This window comes from Myotis brandtii, unplaced genomic scaffold, assembly GCF_000412655.1.
Source record: "Myotis brandtii unplaced genomic scaffold, ASM41265v1 scaffold732, whole genome shotgun sequence".
In the NCBI taxonomy this organism is placed as follows: Eukaryota; Metazoa; Chordata; class Mammalia; order Chiroptera; family Vespertilionidae; genus Myotis; species Myotis brandtii.
Window position 1 is genome coordinate 936,042 of NW_005370902.1, and position 11,773 is coordinate 947,814.

Below are 11,773 nucleotides of genomic sequence, written 5' to 3' on the forward strand. Positions count from 1 at the left end.
TTCCCTTCTAGCCTGGTGTGTTTCTGTTGAGAAATCCATTGATATTCTAATGGGTGATCCCTTGTATGTAACTTTCTGTCTCTCTCTGGAAGCTTTTAAGATTTGTACTTTGTCGTCGATGTTTGCCAATTTAATTATGATGGGTCTTGGTGTTGGTCTTTTGGGGTTCATCTTGTTTGGGACTCTGTGCTTCTTGGATTTGCCAATATCGTGGAAGTTTTCTGTCATTATTTCTTCCAACAGGTTTTTTATTCCTTGTTTCTCTTCCTCTCCTTCTGGTACCCCTATTATGCGGATGTTGTTTCGTTTTGTGTTGTCCCAAAGCTCCCTTAGGCTCTCCTCTTGCTTTTTAATTTTTCTTTCCAGTTGCTGCTGTGTTTGTGTGTATTTTCCTACCTTGTCTTCTAGCTCGCTGATGTGGTCCTCAGCCTCTTCTAGTCTACTGTTCAAGCCTTCCATTGTGTTCTTTATTGCAGCTATGTCGTTCTTCATTTCCTCTTGGTTCCTTTTCATATTGGTGACATTCTCATTCTGCTCCTTATAATTCTCATTGAGTTGTGTGTATTTGTCATTGAGTTGCGTGTATTTGTCATCCAGCCTTTTGAGCATTCTTATGACCATTTCTTTGAATTCTGTCTCTGAGAAGTTATTTGCCTCGGTTTCATTTAAATCTCTGCCTGGTGATTCCTCTTTCTCTTTCCTTTGGGGGTTGCTTTTTTGTCTCCCCAAGTTTTGCTCTAATGTTTTAATTGTTTCTGTGTCCTAGATTTGACTGTTTTGCTACCCTGGTTCTTTTGAGGAAGGTGCTGCTTGTGTGATTTCTCAGATCTCCTGAGTTTGATAGTCTAGCGTAGCACCCTACTTAAGCTGTTTGGGTTTTCTTGATGTAGGCCTGCGAGCTGGTAAGGTGCAACTGCGGTGTTCAGATGTCAGCAGCTGGGGAGGAATATGTTCCAATTTTTGCTGCCTTGTGTCCTTGGCTAAAATCTCCCGTGCCCAGCAGGGGCTCTCGGAGGTACCCAGGAGCTGCCTGTCAGGGTGGTAAGGCTCAGGAGGCCTGCACACTGGAAAGGAACAATTGTGGTGTCCAGGGTTCTGTAGCTGTAGAGTGGAAAGACTCAGTTTTTGCTGCTGGGTAAAATCTCCCAGTGGTAGCTCACAGGGGCACTCACAGTGTGCTTGCCAGTGTGGCACCCTGGCACACTTTGAAGGGCCCTGTTAAAGCCAAGCGATCAAGGGGTCTGTGAGCAGGTATCCAGGATGAGGTTATTCAGAATTTCTATTGTTGGGACAGTGCACCCTTGTTAGGATAAGAACACGCCTGTGACCCGGTGAGCTCAGGAGGCCTGAGCGCTGAAAAAGCAAAACTATAGTGTCCAGAGTTTTGCAGCGGTAGAGTGGGAAGACTCAGATTTTGCTGCTGTGCCTGTGGATGGATACACACGTTCCCAGTGGCAGCTCACAGGGGTACCCGTGGTGCATTTGTGGCGTGGATCTCCGAGTTACGCTGAGGGTCCCTGGGGCTGAAGTTGTGCGACAGCGCCTATTGGCAGTTATTCAGGAGAGTGCATTCAAATTTCTCCTGTGGGGCAGTGCGCCACTGTCTGTACAATATCGCACTGAGTGGGGGGCTCGCAGCAGCTCCCAGGGGCTGCCTATGGGGTGGAGGTCTCCAGCTGCCTGTCAGCTGGAAACCCGGCTCTGGCGGTGCGTGCAGAGCTCTGACGCACCCTAAGGGGCCCTGGTGTTGAAATTGTGGGACAGTGTCTATTGGCAGTGATTCAGGAGAGTGAATTCAGAATTTCTCCTGTGGGGCAGTGCGCCACTGTCTGTGCAATATTGCACGGAGTTGGGGGCTCGCAGCGGCTCCCAGGGGCTGCCTGTGGAGTGGTGGTCTCCAGATGCTTGTCTTCTGGAAACCGAGGCTATGGCGGTGCGGGCAGAGCTCTGACGCACCTTAAGGGGCCCTGGCGTTGAAATTGTGCGACAGTGTCTATTGGAAGTTATTCAGGAGAGTGAATTCAGAATTGTTACTGTGGGGCAGTGCACCCCGTCTGCACAGTATCACACTCAGCGGGAGCCTGGATTGGCCTCCAGCGGCTGCCTGTTGGGTGGTGGGCTCCAGAGGTTTGCACGCTGGAGACACACGAATGTGGCGCCCGGAGGTCTGCTGCTGGGGAGGGGGAGGCCGCACTCACCACTGCGGATGTGATGCTTCCCGGAGGTGGAGATCCCAGGGTCTGGGAGTGTGCGGGTGGGGCAGCTGGACCGTGGCTGGAGTGGCTGCTGGGTCAGCGTCCAAGGCCTGTCTGGGTGGTGGTGTCATGAGTTCCCAGACGGCCACTCGCTCTCCCCTTCAAGATGGCGTGGGTTCCGTGCCGAGACCCGCAGTCCTGGAGTGCCCACAGTGCAACAGTCTCTCCCTGTCCAGGGAGTCTCTCCCTGTCAGCCGGCCCCTGGCACTCCTGTTGGATCTAACTGTCCCTCACTCACTCACACACACACCACACACATACACACACTCTCCCTTCAACCTCTCACTCACTCACATCCTCTCCCTCACCTCCGTCCTGCCTGCTGCCATCTTCCAAAGCAGTCTCTTTATGTATACATTTGTACTCCCTTTGTCTACCTCCAACTACTCCCAACCAATCAACCAATTTCCCTCTGAAAATTATATATATATATATATATGAGTTCCCAGACGGCCACTCGCTCTCCCCTTCAAGATGGCGTGGGTTCCGTGCCGAGACCCGCAGTCCTGGAGTGCCCACAGTGCAACAGTCTCTCCCTGTCCAGGGAGTCTCTCCCTGTCAGCCGGCCCCTGGCACTCCTGTTGGATCTAACTGTCCCTCACTCACTCACACACACACCACACACATACACACACTCTCCCTTCAACCTCTCACTCACTCACATCCTCTCCCTCACCTCCGTCCTGCCTGCTGCCATCTTCCAAAGCAGTCTCTTTATGTATACATTTGTACTCCCTTTGTCTACCTCCAACTACTCCCAACCAATCAACCAATTTCCCTCTGAAAATTATATATATATATATATATACATACTTGAGGCCAGATACACTAAAATTTGTGCACTGGGGGGGGGGGGGGTCCCTCAGCCCAGCCTGCCCCCTCTCGCAATCTGGGACCCGGTCCCTAGGCCTGGCCTGAGATCAGGGACTATCAGGGATTTTCTTCCCCTGGCTGCTGGCAGCTGGTCCTGCCCCCACCGCTGCCACTGCTTGCCCCCCCTTCCCCTTCCCCCACTCACCTCCCTCTGCAGGTGACAGGCATGGAGTGTGATCACTTGGCTGGCCTGGGCCTCTCTTTGCAGGGTGGTCACTGGCCAGCCCCGCACACCTGCCACAGTGTTGCTGGACAGTGGCCTGGGCCTCCCTCTCTGGGGCAATCCATGGCAGGGGAGGGAGGGCCCAGATCAATCACCTTACAGAGGGAGGCCCCATCCACCCACTGCAGTGCCACTGTATGGGTAGCCTGGGCCTCCCTCTTTCTTTTTTTCTTTTTAAGTAAGTGTAATGTTTACTGAGCGATACAGAACTGAGTACTATGAAGGGTTTACCAGGTTGGAAACACACTGCACCTCCACCCCTGCCACCCCCAACACTCAGAGACTACAGTACTTAGAAGTTACACACAACGGCCATAACTGCTGAATATCTGGTCATAACAAACAAACCATAGCATATTTATACTGTATCACATTGAGTGATTATAAAAATCCATTTATGTATTGCTTGTATAAACTCTTTTTAAAAAAACACACATTTCTTTATTGATTTCAGGGAGGAAGGGAGAAGGAGAGAGAGATAGAAACATCAATGATGAGAGAGAATCATTGATTGGCTGCCTCCTGTACACCCCCTACTGGGGAACGACCCCACAACCCAGGCATGTGCCCTCGGCCAGAATCGAACCTTGGACCCTTCAGTCCGCAGGCTGACGCTCTATCCACTGAGCCAAGCTGGCTAGGGCTAAACTTTTTTGTAAAAAATATTTTAAAAAAAAGAAAATATAAAAAACTTGTGCAGTTGAAAGCCCTGCCAGGACAGCCAGTCTGTAAACATTCAGTGAATATGTGCTTTCGAAGGGCACCAGTGCCTCGTGCCCACAACTCCAGCAGGGCCAGTGAGGGTGTGCCCTAGCTGCCACTCCAGGCAGGACTTAGCTGGACCATGGTGGGTGGGTATAGCAGAGTCCGTCACTATGCCCTTCCCCAGCCTTGCATCAGGATCAGGGTCAGGGCTGGGGGCAGGCAGATTGCAGTTTCACTCTGAGTTCCATACTCAGCCTAATTTTGTCTGCAACTCATGGCTTTTCCTGGCTGCTTGGAGATTCTTTGGGTGGGTGCCCTGGCAGAGAGGCCGGAGAAGCTACCAGGTTGGGCGTCTCTCTGGCCCAAAGCCTCTGTGATGACTCTTGCAAGCCTGGCCCCAGGTAGAACAGGCCCCCCTCAGGAATACTTTGGTCTCAACACTTGGGCCTGGGTTTCTTCCCCTGGTGTGGCTGATCTGAGTTTCACAAAAAAGCCTGGCAGATGCTGGCTGTGCTGAGCCTCATTGAAGAATTTTTCATGTAGCAAGAAAGAGACCTCTGGGACCCTCCTCTTCCTCCCTCTGCTCATCTCCTCCTCCTCTTCTTCCTCCTCCCAGCCCATGGTGACTTCTTCTCCAGCTGCTCCAGCGGTGGGTTGCCTTTTGAGTTGGGGATCTTAATGCTGTTGGTCCTGACATGCATGTGGAGCAATGCTGGCTGAGCATCAGGATGAGCTGCTGCTGCTCCTGCTTCAGCTCCTCCATCTGTGTTTTTCAGCTCAGCATTCATGAGCTCCAGCCACTCAGATTCCCGCTGCAGAAACTCCATCTGCTCCTTCTTCTTGTTCCTGCATGGGGCTGCCGCCACTTTGTTCTTTTCCTGGTGCCTTTTCCTCCACTCCTCTTCCTCATCTAGCTCACTTTTCACAGGTTGAGGCCTCTTGCCCAGTTTCACCTCCAGGAAGTGCAAAGGGGTGATCATGGCCCCAATGTTGTGGATGTCAGCATATTTCAGCTCCTCTGCAGTCAGGGCTGAGCTGGGGAGTGTGGTCAGGGGGCCAAGCCCTGGCAGAGAGCCCACATTCATGGAAGGGTCATGGATCTGCCCAGGCATTATAGCAGTAGGAGTGGCAGTCCAGCCCTGCAGAAGCCATGGACAGAGGCTGCAGGCACCATGCCTGCTCAGAAGCCACCATGGCACCAGCTCCACCCTGCAGCGTCCACTGCTGCTAGCGCCTCCCGTCGCAGCCACCACCTCCCAGCCGCCAGCCACGAAGTGTCCCTCCTACAGGCTGTGACAGGCAGTCTGGGTCTCCCTTTTTGAAGCGATGGATCATGAGGCTCTGCCTGCCTGCCTCATCACCCCTAACCACTGGCCTGCCTACGTGATCGCCCATAACTTCCTCTGCCTAGGCCCCTGCCACTGTGGCTTAGTCCGGAAGGACGTCTGGAATGATGTCTGGAGGATGTATGTTCTATCCAGTCTAATTAAAATATTACCCTTTTATTAGTATACTAGTGGCCTGGTGCACAAAATTTGTGCATGGAGGGGGCGTGTTTCCTCAGACCAGCCTGCACCTCTCTAATCGGGGACCCCGTGGGGGATGCCTTAACTGCTTTCCCCTGCTGGCCTGGTTGCCCCAAAATGCCCTCCCCTGCAAGCCTGATCTTGCCCCCAACTGCTCTCCCCTGCTGGCCTGATGGCCCCTAACTGCCTCTGCCTTCCTGATCACCTCTAACTGCCCTCCTTTGCTGGCCAATTTGGTTCTGATTGGTCGGTTTCTATCCAATCAGCGTCAAAAGCTCTGCCTCCTAGGCAGCCATTGGCTCCTCACAGTTGACCCAGATTTGGTTCTGTTTGGTCAGTTTCTATGCCAGTTAATGTGAAAAGCTCTGCCCCTTAGGCAGCCATTGGCTCCTCACACTTCACCCAGATTTGGTTATCATTGGTCAGTTTCTATGCCAGTCAACATCTCTGGGCCTATCAAGGGGGCTTGATCAGAAAGGTGGGGCTGATCAGCAACCCTGGTGGAGGCCTGGAGAGAAATGGAGGCATGGCTGCTGGCCCCACCAGGAGAGAAAGAGAGACAATTGCTGATCAACATCTGCCACACAGGCTACGGATCAGACCCTGCTTCTCTCTTCAGGCTTCTCTCCAGGCCTGATTTGCAGCCCCCTCAGCAGTCAGTGCTGGGTTACAGCGCCTGCAGCCACAGCAGTCAGTGCTGGGTTGCCACGGCAGCCCAGCGCTGACTGCAGGACTGACTTCATTGTCATTTGTTTCCAGGGTGTTTTGTATTTCTTCTTTTATCTCTTTTGTAATCTAGTCATTGTTTAATAGCATGCTATTTATCCTCAAAGTATTTTATCATTTTTTATTGTTTTTAATGTAGTTGATTTCTAACTTTATGCTATTGTGATCTGAGAAGATGCTTAATATGATTTCAATCTTCTTGAATTTGTAGAGCCTTAGCCTGTGTCCTAATATTTGGTCTATCTTTGAAAATGTACCATGTGCACTTGAGAAGAACGTATATTCCATAGCTTTGGGGTGAAATATTCTGAAGATGTCAATTAGTTCCATCTGATCTAGTGAGTCATTTAGGATTGCTGTTTCTTTGCTGATTTTTTGTCTAGAAGATTTATCCAGTGATGTCAATGGGGTATTAAAGTCTCCTACTATGATTGTATTGCTGTCAATCTCTCTCTTGATATCTTCCAGAAGCTTTTCGATGTATTTGGGTGCTCCTGTATTGGGGGCATATATGTTTACCAGAGTTATAGCCTCTTGTATGTCAATCCCTTTAGTATTATGAAGTGGCCTTCCTTATCTCTTGTTATGGTCTTCACTTTGAGGTCTGTTTTTTCCAATCTAAGTATCTCTACCCTAGCTTTTTCTTCATTTGCTTGAAACTATTTTTCACATCCCTTCACTTTCAGTCTGTGTGAGTGCTTTGTTCTGATGTGGGTCTCTTGTAGACAGCATATATATGGGTCATCTATTTATATCCATTCAGCCCCCCTATGTCTTTTGATTGGAGCATTTAATCGATTTACATTTAGGGTTATTATTGATAAGTATTGTTTGTTGCCATTTTTATCCTTTATGTCTGTGTTTCTCCATCTCCTTCTATTCCTATTTCTTACATCAATTTCTTTAGGATTTCTTGCATTGCTGGCTTGATGGTAATAATTTCCCTTAGCCTTTTTTTTTTTGTTTGTGAAGCTCCTGATTTCCCCTTCAATTTTGAATGATAGCCTTGCTGGATAGAGTATTCTTGGATTCAGTTCCTTGCTTTTCATTACTTTGTATACTTCATTCAATTCCCTTTTGGCCTGATGTGTTTCTGTTGAAAAAGCATTTGATAGTCTAATGGGAGATACCTAAGGCTTAGGTAACTTTCTGTCTCTCTCTTGCAGCTCTTAAGATTATTTATTTTTCATTAACATTTGCCATTGTAATAACAACTTATCTTGTTATGGGCTTTTTTGGGTTCTTCTTGTTTGGGACTCTCTGTGTTTGTGTGACTATTGTTTTCCACAAGTCAGGGAATTTTTCTGTCAATATTTCTTCAAATAGGTTTTCTATCCCTTGCTCAACTTCAACCTCTTCTTCCACCCCTGTTATTCAGATGTTGCTTTGTTTCATGTTGTCCCAAATCTCCCTTAAACTTTCTTCCTGATTTTTATTTATTTTTTTTCCTATTGCTGTTCATATTGAGTGTTTTATTTTTCTACCTTGTCTTCTAACTTGCTGATTGGATCCTCAGCTTCTTCTAGTCTACTGTTGAAATTTCCATTGTGTGCTCTATTGCAACTATGTCATTCTTCATTTCCTCTTGATTCTTACACATGTTGGTGAATTTCTCAGTCAGATGTTTGAGCATCCTTATAACCATTACTCTGAATTCTTCCTCTGGCAAATTGCTTGTCTCCATTTCATTTAGTTTTATCTCTAGTGATTCCTCATCTTCTTTCCTTTGGGCATTGTTTTTTTGTCTTCCCATTATCGCTGTCTCTTTGTATTTGTTTCTATGTAATGTGAGTTGCTGAAACTTTTTGGTTCTGGGCAACCTGCTTGAGTTCTGAGAAATTGAAGCCTCTAGTGGTCTAATAGTCCGGTACTCCTTATCCCAAAGACTGAGTCTCCCTGAGTCTCATGCCTTTAATGTCTCTGCTCTGAGTTGTATTCCCTTCCTCCATGGTTCTGGTTCCGCCTTTGTCCACTGAAGGTTCACGGAGTTGGTGAGGGCACCTGCACAGATCCTCTGGTGTGTGACTCCTGTGAGGTCCAAGAGCTCTCTGGCATGCAACTCACTGTGTCACCCTAGTGTTCATGACAAGGTTGTGCCCTAGCACTCTCTGGCTTTCCCTCTCTGCCAGTCCTTAGAGCTGAATGGGGTGCCGGGCTGAGTGACCCCAGATAGCACTGTCCACACAGTCCTTGGGACTGGGTGGGGCACCGGGCTGGAGGTCCCCAACCTGCACCTTGGGCCCAATCCTTAGGGGTGGGTGAGGTGGGGTGTATGGTCCCTCTGACTTGCACTCACCACACCATGTCTGGGAGCACAAGGTGGAGGAGTGCCAGGTCCAGAAGTGTAAGGTCCAGAATCTTGGTAGGGAGGTTCAGTGTGAGAAGTCTCTCTGGCCTGCAGTCACTGCAGGTATCTCAGAGCCAGTGGCAAGGTAGGATGGTATTCATTACAGGGACCCAGACGTGGTCCCTCATGAGTTATGGATGGTAAGTGACTCACTGCTTGGGTTCAGGGTGGTGTCCTCAGGCAGTATGGGTATTGGGGTGGTTACGCTCCTGGCCTGCACTGCTCCCCTCTTCAAGATCTTGCCTTCAGTTTTAAATGTTAAGTTTGCTACATAGAATAGTCTAGGTTGTAGGTCCTTGCTTTCCTCTCTTGGGATATTTTATGCCATTCACTTCTGGCCTGAAATGTTTCTGTTGATAAATCAGCTGAAAGTTTTATGTGAGCTCTGTTGTAAGTAACCAATTTGCTGTCTTTAAGATTCTCTGTTTGTCTTTTACCTTTGACATTTTAGCTATGATGTACCTTGGTGTGGGCCTCTTTGGGTTCATCTTGATTTAAACTCTCTACATTTCCTGAAGTTATGTGCTTTTTCCTTTTGAAGATTAGGGAAGTTTTCAGCCATTATTTCTTCAAACAGGGTCTCAGCCTTTGCTTACTCTTTTCTCCTTCTATTATCCCTGTTATGTAGATGTTGTTATGCTTGCTGTTTCAGAGGGCCCTTAGATTTCCTCAATTAAAAAATAAAATTCTATTCTTTTTGATGTTCTGCCTAGGTGCTTAGTGTTATCTTTTTCTCTAAATTGCTTATTCAATTCTCTGCTTCATTTAACCTGCTGTTGATTTCTAGTGTATTCTTCACTTCACATATTATATTCTTCATTTTTATTGATTCTTTTTAATGATTTTATGTCCTTTTAAATGTTTCCTATCTCTTTGTTTAAGTTCTCACTACAATTATTCATTGTTTCCCTAAAGTCATCGAGCATCTTTATTACCATTGTTTTAAACTCTGCATCTGGTATTTTTGTTTTCTCTACTTCATTTCAATTTTTTTTTCCTGAGGATTTCTCTTATTTCTTTATTTGGAGCATATTTCTTTGGCTTAACATTTTGACTCTGTGTATTAGGTATATCTGCTATTATTCCAAAATTTATTATTATGGCTTTATAATATAGGTGTTTTGTTGGGCTCAGTGCCACAATCTTCCAGATCACTTAAGCTCGGTACTCCAGGAATGTTACATGTGTTTTTGTGCACTCTTCTGTTGTAGTTGAGTCTTGAATTCTGCTGGTCCCTTCCTGGTTGGAGTTAACTCTTCAGGCTGGCTGATGATAAAGATAAACGATGATAAAGATAAACCTCAATCAATGTATGAGTGCTGTGCAGGAGCTACCTCCCAAGGCAGAGTTGTTCCCAGCAGGGTCTGATGCCTTCTGCAATCTCCCTTTAGGAGTCCTGCTTGTGTGGCTAGTTGGGACAAGCTCTGGTCTGAAGCCCGCCACTGGTTGTGTTTATTTTGAGTCCACTTGGACAGGATTTAGGTACAGGTTGATTTCAGATTTTGTGTGTAACTGGTCTTGGTCTACCTTTTTGGAGCTACCATGTTATTCACTGTATGTGGTTGCATCTACTGGGCCTGGGTGTGCATGGGAAGAGCCAATCTGTATACAAGGTGTGGCTTCCTCCTGATTAGAACTAGGAGTAGGTCTATAAGAGGTCTGTGGCTCTATGAAGTCCTCCTCTACCTACGCTGCCTCTCCATGAGGTTGCCTGGTCTTCCTCCACAGATCCAGAGACATAGATGCATGAAACAGACTGAGGAATCTCAGAAGAAAGGTAGGGGTGGGGAAGAGAGATTAACTGGGGAACTTATATGCATGTATGCATCATCCATGGACACAGACAATAATGAGGTGAAGGCCTGAAAAGGGTGGGTGTGGGGTGGATAGGGTCAATGGGGAGAAAAAGGGGGACATCTTTAATACTTTCAACAATAAATATAAATTTCAAAAAGAAAGAAAAATTGTACAGTGGCCCCAGGCTAGCTGCCACTCATAGCCCCTTCCACAGGTTGCAAGCTCACTAGTGTAAGGCAACCTGGGTCAGGTGTACAGATTAGTGGATCCCTCAATGAGGAGAAATTGGCCCATACTCCAAAGCCATATCCACTCAGTCCTTGCCAGAGTCTCCAACTCTCTCTCCCCCAGAACTAGTGTGCTGCATGTTCCAGTTGTCCCCTCTGCAGGAGCAAGCTCAGGAGGGTGGAGCCACCTGGACTCAAAAGGACAAGTCAAAAGAGCCTTCCATTGGGGGTAGGTGGTATTAGACAAACCCTCAGAATGTGCTAAGCACACTAGAATATTCCAGCTCTGAGAAGCACTCTCTTCTCCCCATGGAGCTGAGCTCTACAGTATGGGACCACCAGGACTTGGGATAGCAGATCCAAACTGTCTTCCATTGGCGGTGGTGCCAGAAAGACTGTAGGAGGGGGTGGGCATTTCTTGCTTTTCCTAGGCAAAAGTCTTAGATGAGCACCAAAGGTCCAAGCTCTGATCACCTCTTAGATCCCCTTCAGGGACAGAGCTCTACAGGGCTGGGCCCCTGGTGCCAGAAAGACATGTCAAATGAATATCTCATTGGCAGAATGGTGCATGCCAAGCTCACAAGAGAGGTAGGAGTGGTGATATAGCTACACAACCCAGTTCCTGCCCATCTGATTCCTGAACAAAAGCTTCCCCAGGAAATGAATTTTAAAAGTCCCAGCTCTGGGTGTCACTCAGATTCCCCCTACAGAACTGAACTTAGCTGGGAAGGACCACAGAGTCATAGAGCAGGCCAAGTGATTTGACAGGTGGTGTGAGCATTGGCTGTGCCCTCAAGGTGGGTTAATGGTCCCCTTTCTAAAGCTATACAGTTCAATCATTGTTTAAATTTCTGCCAAGAGCTTCTCCAAAAAAAGAGTGCCGCAAAGGTCCTTGTTGGGTGCAGTCAGCAGACCATTATGCAGCAGACCATTATGGCAGGGTGGTATTGCCAATAGTTGACAGACCAGGCAGTGCACTCCCCAGGCTGATACTGTAACAACAGGAGTTTTCAACCCTGAGACGTTAGTGTTTGGGTCTCTAGCCAACTTCTTTTTCTCCCAGGCAAACTAAATCCCCACTGATTTTCACCATC

At 47.8% G+C, this 11,773-nt stretch overlaps 1 pseudogene; it reads right to left on the reverse strand.

Moving 5' to 3' along the window:
• Positions 1-1,459: 1,459 nt before the first annotated feature.
• On the reverse strand, positions 1,460-5,168 carry LOC102254261 (annotated as a pseudogene).
• Positions 5,169-11,773: the final 6,605 nt, after the last annotated feature.